This window comes from Engystomops pustulosus, chromosome 2 (genome assembly GCF_040894005.1).
Source record: "Engystomops pustulosus chromosome 2, aEngPut4.maternal, whole genome shotgun sequence".
NCBI lineage: Eukaryota > Metazoa > Chordata > Amphibia > Anura > Leptodactylidae > Engystomops > Engystomops pustulosus.
In genome coordinates, this window is record NC_092412.1 from 10,191,001 (window position 1) to 10,200,451 (window position 9,451).

The following is a 9,451-nucleotide window of genomic DNA, read 5'->3' on the forward strand; positions in this document are numbered from 1 at the left end:
CTAAGTGGAACCCAGTTTTCACCAGAGCCCGCCGCAAAGCAGGTTGGACTTGTTGCGGCGTGGTACCACCAGGTCATTCCACAGGCGCGACTTTGTCCGCGGTGGCGGCCAAAGCATAGTACAGAAACGTAAGGCATACTCGTGGTCAGGACAGGCAGCACAGAATCGGAATCAGGAACAGAATCGAGGTCACAATGGGAAATCAGGATAATCGCAGAGGACTTGGAATACAGCTTTCTCTCATGCATGGAAGCACAAAGATCTGGCAGGGGACACAGGAAAGGGCTGAAATTCATCAGGGCAGGCAGCTGACCAGCTTCGGAGGCCCGAAGTAGTGGCAGCCGTGTTTGCTCCCAGATGGTCTTGAGATCTTGAACCAAATTCTCCACAGCAGGTACATCAGAGGGCTCAGACAGAGAAGAGGTGGGCGTGGATGAACAAAAAATGGAGTGGCACCGGCAGATTCCAGAGTCTAGAGAGTCGTCTAGTCGGGCAGAGACACAATGGTGTAGATAGCATCCCAGAGTCTGATTAACCCTCTTGACTTGTCCATTGGACTGTGGATAGTATGCAGATCAGAAGTCCAGTTTAACCTGCAGGTGACCGCACAGAGACCTCCAGAAACTGGTCTGAGAAAGTGTGCATGGGAAGTCCATGTAGCCGGAAGATGTGCAGGAAGAACAGCCTTGCAAGGCGTGGAGCCGACAGCAGACCTATCAGAGGAACAAAGTGGGACATCTTAGAGAAGCGATCCGTTACCACCCAGATGATTGTATTACCGGAACAAGATGGGAGATCCGTAATAAAGCCCATGGCTATCGGCAACGGGAGCAGCAGCCCTGCTGGCTTGAGGCATGATTACTTCTTACAGGTACAGGATCCCACAAAACCTTGACCAGATCTGGCCACCAGTAGTAACGAGATATAAGGGCAACAGATATCTGCACCCTAGGGTGCCCAGCTACACGAGTGCAATGTCCCCAGGTTAGTATCCTCTTCAGAAGAGCAGCTCGGACAAAGATCTTGCCAGGAGGGAGCTGCCGTAGGTCCACAGAAGCAGCAGCAACCAGTCGTTCCGGAGGAACGATATGACAAGGAGCCGATTCTTCCCCAACATCATCTGAGGCACGAGAGAGGGCATCAGCTTTGACGTTTTTCTCGGCTGGATGGAAGTCAATTAGGAAGTTGAATCGCAAGAAAAAGAGGGACCAGTGAGCCTGACGAGGATTGAGATGCTGAGCAGTCTGTTGATACAAGAGATTCTTGCGGTCAGTTTAGATACAGACCAGATGATGAGCTCCTTCCTTTCCTCCAAAGCAAGCTTTATGACCAGAAGTTCCCGATCACCAATGGAATAATACCTCTCGGCAGTTGCAAAGGTCTTTGAGAAGAAGCCGCAGGTGAGGGTTCGACCTTTGGGCCCTTTCTGGGAGAGGACGGCCCCAGCACCAACGGATGAGGCGTCAATCTCCAACTGGAATGGCTTCTCTGTATCAGGTCGTGTGAGAACTGGCACAGAGGCAAAGGCAGACTTCAGTTTAGTGAAGGCTTCTTAAGTTGCAGGAGGCCAGAGTCTCGGATTGGCATTCTTCTTAGTCAGCACCACAATTGGAGAAACAAGAGAGGCGAAATGTGGAATAAATTGCCGGTAATAATTGACGAAGCCCAGAAATATCTGTATGATACGTAGTCCCATTGGGCGAGGCCACTAAAGTACGGCAGACGACTTGGCAGGATCCATCTGTAGTCCTTTGTCAGAAATGTTGTATCCCAGGAATGGAAGACTACTCTGATGATATTGGCATTTCTCGAGCTTGGCATAAAACCGATTTGCCCTTAGGCGCCTGAGAACTTGCCGGACGTGGATCAGATGAGACTGTAGGTCTGGAGAAAACACCAGAATATCGTCCAAGAAGACAACGACACAAATGTAGAGCAAGTCTCTGAAGATATCGTTGAAGAATTCTTGGAACACTGCTGGGGCATTGAAGAGTCCAAAGGGCATTATCAAATACTCAAAATGCCCATCACGAGTATTGAAGGCCGTCTTCCACTCATCACCTTCATGGATGCGGATGAGGCTATATGCCCCCCGCAGATCCAGCTTGGTGAAAACCTTGGCACCCCATAGGCGATCAGAAAGTTGAGTGATGAGAGGCAAAGGGTAGCGACTTTTCACCTTGACTTTATTGAGACACGGTAATCGATGCAAGGACGGAGGGAACCTTCCTTCTTGGCCACAAAGAAGAATCCAGCACCAGCAGGGGAAGATGACTTGCGGATGAATCCCTTCTTCAAATGTAGGCTGACATAGCCGCGTTCTCAGACACAGATAGTGGGTATAATCGACCTCGTGGAGAAGTACCCGGTAACAGGTCTATGGAACAGTCATAGGGGCTGTGAGGTGGCAGAATCTCTGCTTGCTTCTCAGAGAAGACATCTGCAAAATTCTAATAAGCAGCGGGAAGGCCTGCCAGCTGCTTGGGAGAGTCCACGGAAGACATTACGGACACGGGTGAAGATCCATGAGGCAGCGGGAAATGGCAATCCGGTCCCCATCAAAGGATTTCACTAGGCTCACCGGCTGTCACTTCCTCCATGGGCAAAAGACCCAATTCACTGAGGAGCTGTGTGAAAGTCAGTCGTACCCTGCCGCAGAGGTCCGAGAAAGTCAAAGTCGAAGCACGCGATTGGATTTTGCGGCATCGACGCAAGCTTTCACACAACACAAATCGTGGGGGCGGGTCGTCGGATGATCCGACGGATTCGGACAATGCGCGGGATTTAACATGTCAAATTGTGTCACAAGACAATACACTCACATACACCAGGAAGAAGAAGGTGAACTCCGGCGGACCTCAGCAGGGAAGCGACACATGCAGGATCTCGGGCGCACGATCTTGGTGAATCGCGCCGGATTAGTAGATGGAGTCCAATTGTTTTATGACCATATAGAGATATATGTTAGTGTAGTATTATATCTACTTATAGTTGAAAATTTAAGTATAGAATGATATACTATTGTGGACAGGAAGGAAATAAACGAGGGGACTTATCGTATCAGAATCCCCATGAGAACGGTTAGCTGGAGACTGAGAGTCTCGATACTATGGCTGAGGATATAATCCATGTCATCAGCTGTCAACATACATCAAGTGGGAAAGGTCCAAAGGGTCAAGTTAGGCGTAGACTGAATTTAAATGTATAAGGTATTGTAAACTGTGACGTGTAACCAATAACAATTGTATACGTAGGTTGTGTCTGACTTATGTGATTCTTAGTAAGCCCACCCATCTATGATGCCGCTCTGTAAGCATCACATATTCCGAACTTTTCGGTCTATTCCAATGCTGCTCTGTCGTTCTATAGTATGAATAAACGCTGCCCTTACTCTGAAGATGTGTGTCTGAAATGGACTGCATTTCCAACATCCTGAACACATAGAATATGGACCCCTGAAAGTTATATAGAACCCGGGACAGTTTTTCCAGGATGTTAAGACTTTTAGCATTAAAGGGAACAATTTTCACTGGAACAACCATGCTTGCTAGCCCAGAAACTCCAAGGTGGATCAGGGTCATGGATGGGGTCTAGTTCAGGAAGTAAGAGATAAAAGGAAAAAGGGAAAAGGAGGCCCTAAACATAGAAGGGGTGAATCAAGCTATGTCTTAGCTTAAACAAAATATGTATGAGAAGTAAATAGGTAATTCCACAAGTGTGTATACAGCGTGGCTATGGGCCAATATAAGGTATAACTGCAAATAAAATAATGATAGGGACCAAGTAACACATAGCTAAACTTCACTTGGGTAGAATGTTATGCATGAGCAGGCAGCACTACCAAGTTAGGTGAGGAAAGCTACTCCAAACCCGAGAGAAAACAAAATCGGAAAAGAAGCATTGGAGGATTCTCACCCATCTTTGTGAAGCAACCGACTAGATTCAGTCTTCTTGGCAGCCATCAGTGGAGAGGCGTTGACGCACCCTTTGGCGCTGAGGCCTGGGCATTTCTCACTTCGAAAACAACAGGGATTGACAATTTCACATGTTATTGTGCAAATAAAAGACAACGGGGCACATTTACTTACCCGGTCCAGTCGCGATCCAGCGGTGGGTTCTCCGACGCTGATTCGGGTTCTGCTGGGATTCACTAAGGTCCGTGCGCCGATATTCACCATGTTTCGCTGCTGCGCTGAGGTCCGCCGAAGTTCACCTGCTTTTTTCTGGTGTATGTGAGTGCTTGATCTTGCGACACAAATGGCTTTTTAAATTCTGCGGTTTTTCCGAATCCTTCGGGTTGTCCGTGGCCACGCCCCCCGATTTCTGTCGCGTGAAAGTCGTCGCGATTGCGCCAAAAATCGATCGCGTGCGCCACAATTCCGTGAAATCCAGCGCAAAGAGGAAATATTCGGGAAAAACCCGACGGATTCGCGGCTGCGGACCCTTAGTAAATGTGCCCCAACAGGTGGAAATTATTGGCAATTAGCAAGACACACTCAAGAAAGGAGTGGTTCTGCAGGTGGGGACCACAGACCACTTCTTAGAACCAATGCTTTCTGGCTGATGTTTTGAATGTTGGTGGTGCTTTCACACTCATGGTAGCATTAACTGTACAACCAACACAAGTGGCTCAGGTCAGGGCTGGCAGCACCACTGGGCATACCCAGGCAAGTGCATAAGGAATCCATGGGAGTCAGGGGGGCTGTATCTAATGAATCCATAGAGGGTGAGGGGGACTTTGTATAAAATACACACAAGGGGGCTGTTTGGTATGGTAAACCAGGGAAATTTTTAGGAAACAGGCTTTAGTTTCTGAATTTTTAATGCTGCCACGTGAGTTCACTGCAGAGGTGCCCACTGAGGCTGTCGCCCAGGAGTCTGCTGAAACTTGGAGCCGACCCTGGCTCAGGTAGTGCAACTCATCCAGGATAGGAAACCAATGCAAGCTGTGGCAAGAAGGTTGGCTGTGCCTGTTGTAGTGTCCAGTGGCTGGAGGCACTACCATGAGACAGGCCAGTACAGCAGGAGACGTGGGGGGAGGGGGGACTATAGGAGGGCAACAACCCAGCAGCCTGTGTACAAGGAGAAACAGGAGGGGCACTGCCAGAGCCCTGCAAAATGACCTCCTGTTGTTACAAATGTGAATGTGTCTGCACAAACAGCTAGAAACAGACTCCATGAGGATGGTATAAGGGCCCGACAACTACAAATGGGGGGTTGTGCTCACAACCGAACACCATGTGGGCTCCTCGGCATTTGGCAGAGAACACCAGGATTTGCAAATTGGCGCCCTGTGCTCTTCACAGATGAAGCAGGTTCACACTGAGCACATGTGACAGACGGGACAGTCTGGAGACACCATGGAAAGTGATCTACTGCTTGCAACATCCTTCAGTAATGGTGTTGGGGCCACTCAGTCTTCCATGTGCTAGTCACATGTAGCCTGAATGCCATTAGGTACGAGGAGATCCTCAAACCCATTGTGAGACCATATGCTGGTACAGTTGGCCCTGGGTAGGACAATGCTCGACCTCATGTGGATGGAGTGTGTCAGCAGTTATTGCAAGATGAAGGCATTGAAACTATCAACTGGCCTTCATGTTCCTCAGTCCTGAATCCGACTGAGCACATCTGGGACATCATGTCTCGCTCCATCTACCAATGTCACGCTGCACCACAGGCTATCCAGGAGTTGGCGGATGTTTAAGTCCAGAGGCACTGTAGGAAGGTCATACAGGTACGTGGAGGCCACACACAACAATGAGCCTCATTTTTACTTGTTTTAAGGAAATTACATCAATGGATCAGCCTTTAGTTTGTTTCTCCACTTTAATTTTGTAGGTGACTTCAAATCCAGACCTCCATTGGTTAAAAAATTTAATTTCCATTGATGATTTTTTTTGTGATTTTGTTGTCAGCAAATTCAACTTTGTGCATAACAAAGTATTCTGTCACGGGTACCCCTGCAACCATGTCCCGGGTCACTGGCGCACCCATGTGGTTCCCTGTGCCCCTGGTGCCCGGTTGTATCGTCTCTCACCTCTCCTCGCTCCAGTGGCAGTCTCCATGCTACGGTGTGCATCCCCACCTCCTAGGGCGCATGTTGGCTCTCTAGGATTTAAAGGGCTAGTGCTCTGATGATTGGCACTGGCCGTCCATCTTCCCTTTTAAGTATCTGGTCCCTTCCTGTGTCCCCTACCGGATCTTTGAGACTTGTGCCTGAGAGAAACTTTCCTGTTGTTGATCTCCAGCCTGTCCCCGACTACGTTTCAGCTTCATGACTCTGCACTTGGCCTTGGCCACCACCGCAAGCAAATTTACGCCTGTGGAGCGACCTGGTGGTATCCCGCCGCAGCAAGATCAACCCGCTTTGCAGCGGGCGCTGGTGCATTCTGCTCCCAGTTGTCATCTTACGTCATTGCTCGCAATGGTACATTGTGTCCACTACCCCTGATCCTGGCAGTAAGATCTGGCCATGGATCCGCTGCTTGAGCTGGCTGATCTCACTATCATCGTGACCCATCAGTCACAGCAGATTGCCGCGCAGGGCCAACAACATGATCAGCACAATCTTGCAGCAAATGTTGGTTACTCAGCACCAGCATCCAGTACCTGTGGTACCTCCCGCTACTGCGCCTACATTGTCTACTGCTGAACCCAGGCTGCGACTTTCCATGCCCACCAAGTATGACGAAGAGTCCAAGCTATGCAGGGGCTTCATTACCCAGTGTTCCTTGCATATTGAACTGATGCCTCCCCAGTTCCCCACAGTACAGACTAAGGTGGCTTTTGTGGTCAGTCTTCTCTCCAGGAAAGCCCTGGCATGGGCAACCCCCCTCTGGGACAAGAACGACCTGGTCACGGCTAATCTCAACGCATTCCTTGCTGAATTCTGGCCCGTCCTCGAGGAACCAGCTCGGGCTTCATACGCTAAAACTGCACTGCTGAACTTACTGTTGGTGACTACACAGTTCAGTTCTGGACCCTAGCTTCTGAGCTAGCTTGGAATGAAACAGCCTTGGTCGCCACCTTTAAGAAAGGACTTTCTTGACAGATTAAAGACGCCCTGTCTGCACGAGACCTGCCGTCTTCTCTGAGTGGTTTTATCTCCCTGTCTGCTCCGATTGACATTCGCTTCTCAGAGCGCTTGGAGGAACGGCGTCTGGAACAGACGCAGATCAGGAGCCATCGACTGCCCCTCTAGGCACCAGTCTTTCAAAGGCCACCACATCCATCCTCTCTGACTGCTGCAGAGGAGGCCATGCAGGTGGATAACACATGTCTGTCTCCCCAAGAATGGTCCAGACGTCGTCAAGAGAATCTTTGTCTCTATTGGGACAGCCCCGAGCACTCCGTCCACAGCGTCTGGGAAACACATGTACCTAGGGTTCTTGGGAGAAGCGTCCCTAGGTGAGAACAAAGCTTCTCCACACCTGAATATCCCAGTTCTACTCAGCACTGAAACAAGTGGCCAGTTTCAAGCTTCAACCTTCTTGGATTATGGCTCCGCAAGAAACTTTGTGGATGCTGCCGTGGTCTCCCAGCATCATCTTCCTGTGGTTCATCTTGAGAAGCCACTGGTCATTTCATCTGTCAGTGGGCAGATTCTGTGCAATCCCGTCCGGTACCACACCGAGCCCCTGTGCCTGCAAATTGGGGCATTGCATAAAGAGAGACAGTCGTTCTATGTGCTACCCTGATCCACGTCTTCCTTCCTTCTGGGTCTTCTGTGGTAGCAACGTCATGCTTCTGTGCTCAATTGGTGTATCGGTGAGGTTGTTCGCTGGGGACCGGAAAGCCAGTTATTCTGTTCGGTAAAAACTCATCCAGTATCCACCACGGCTTCTACAGTGTCCTCCAAGCCTCTGGTGCGTTTCTCCGCTTCATACATGGACTTTGCAGATGTCATCTTGGAGAAGCAAGTGGAGACAACGGCCCTATGACTGCTCTATAAACCTGATGACGGGCATGTCTCCGCCACAGGGTCAGGTTTATCAACTGTCTGTGCATGAAACCGCAGCTATGTCTGCTTATGTAAAGGAGAATCTGCAGAAGGGGTTCATACGAAAATCCTCCTCCCCTGTGGGTGCTGGATTCTTTTTTGTGGCCAAAAGGATGGTTCACTCCACCCATGCATTGACTATCGTGGTCTTAATAAAGTTACACTACCCACTACCTCTGATCACGGAACCAAATTGGTCCTATGGAGGGCATATCTCATCCGCATCTATGAAGGCGATGAATGGAAGACTGCCTTCAATACTCGTGATGGGCGCTCTGAAATGCACCTGTCCTACTTCAAGAGTTTGTTAATGACATTTCAGAGACTTGCTTTATACCTATGTCATTGTCTACTTGGATAATATCCTTTGGTTCTCAACAGACCGTAAAATCCCATCAGGTCCAAGTACCACAAGTTCTCAGGTGCCTAAGGCCCAATCGCCTATATGCCAAGCTCAGAAGTGTCAAACCAAAAGATTTTTCCATTCCCCGTGTACATCATCTCTGACAAGGGTCTACAGATAAATGCCACAAAGTTGTCTGCAGTACTTCAATGGCCTAACCCAGTAGGACTTTGTGCTATCCAGAGATTCCTTGGCTTCGCTAATTACTACCAGCAGTTAATACGGCATTTTTCCTCCTTTGTGTCTCCCATTGTGGCACTGACCAAGAAGAACGCCAATCTTAAACTCTGGTCTCCAGCGGCTAAAGAACCTCTCTCCAAGCTGAAGTCTGCCTTTGCCTCTACTCCCTTTCTCACCTGGCCTGATACTGAGAAACCATTCCTGTTAGAGGTTGACACCTCCTTGGTTGGTGCTGGTGCCGTTTTCACCAAGAAAGGGCCTAAGGGTTGAACTCTCACATGCAGCTTTTTCTCTAAAACCTTTTTAGCGGAAGAGACTAATTACTCCATAGGTGATCGGGAGCTTCTGGCCATAAAGCTTGCATTGGAAGAGTGGCGTTATCTTCTGGAAGTAGCTCTTCATCCAGTCTGTATCTACACAGATCACAAAAATCTCCCATATCTCCAGACCGACCAGCGGCTCAATCCATGGCAGGCTCGTTGGTCCCTCTTCTTCTCCTGCTGTCAGGCTTCAGGGGTAGTGGACTCACTGGACTACCTTGGATTATGACGTAAGCTGACACCTAGCACTGGGAATCTAAGTGGCACTCGGTTTTCAGCAGAGCCCGCTGCAAAGCTGGTTGGACTTGCTGCGGCGTGGTACCACCAGGTCGTTCCGCAGGTGCGACTTTGTCCGTGGTGGCAGCCAAGATGAGGTACACAAACGCTGAGCAGAATCATAGTCAGGGACAGACAGGACGGGCAGCAGGGGATCAGAGTCAGGGATGTAGCAATAGGTCAAGGCAGGCAGCAGAGAAGCGTAGTCAGGAACGGAACCAGGGTCACTATGGCCAGCACCAATTAACGATGCGCTGGCCCTTTAAATTT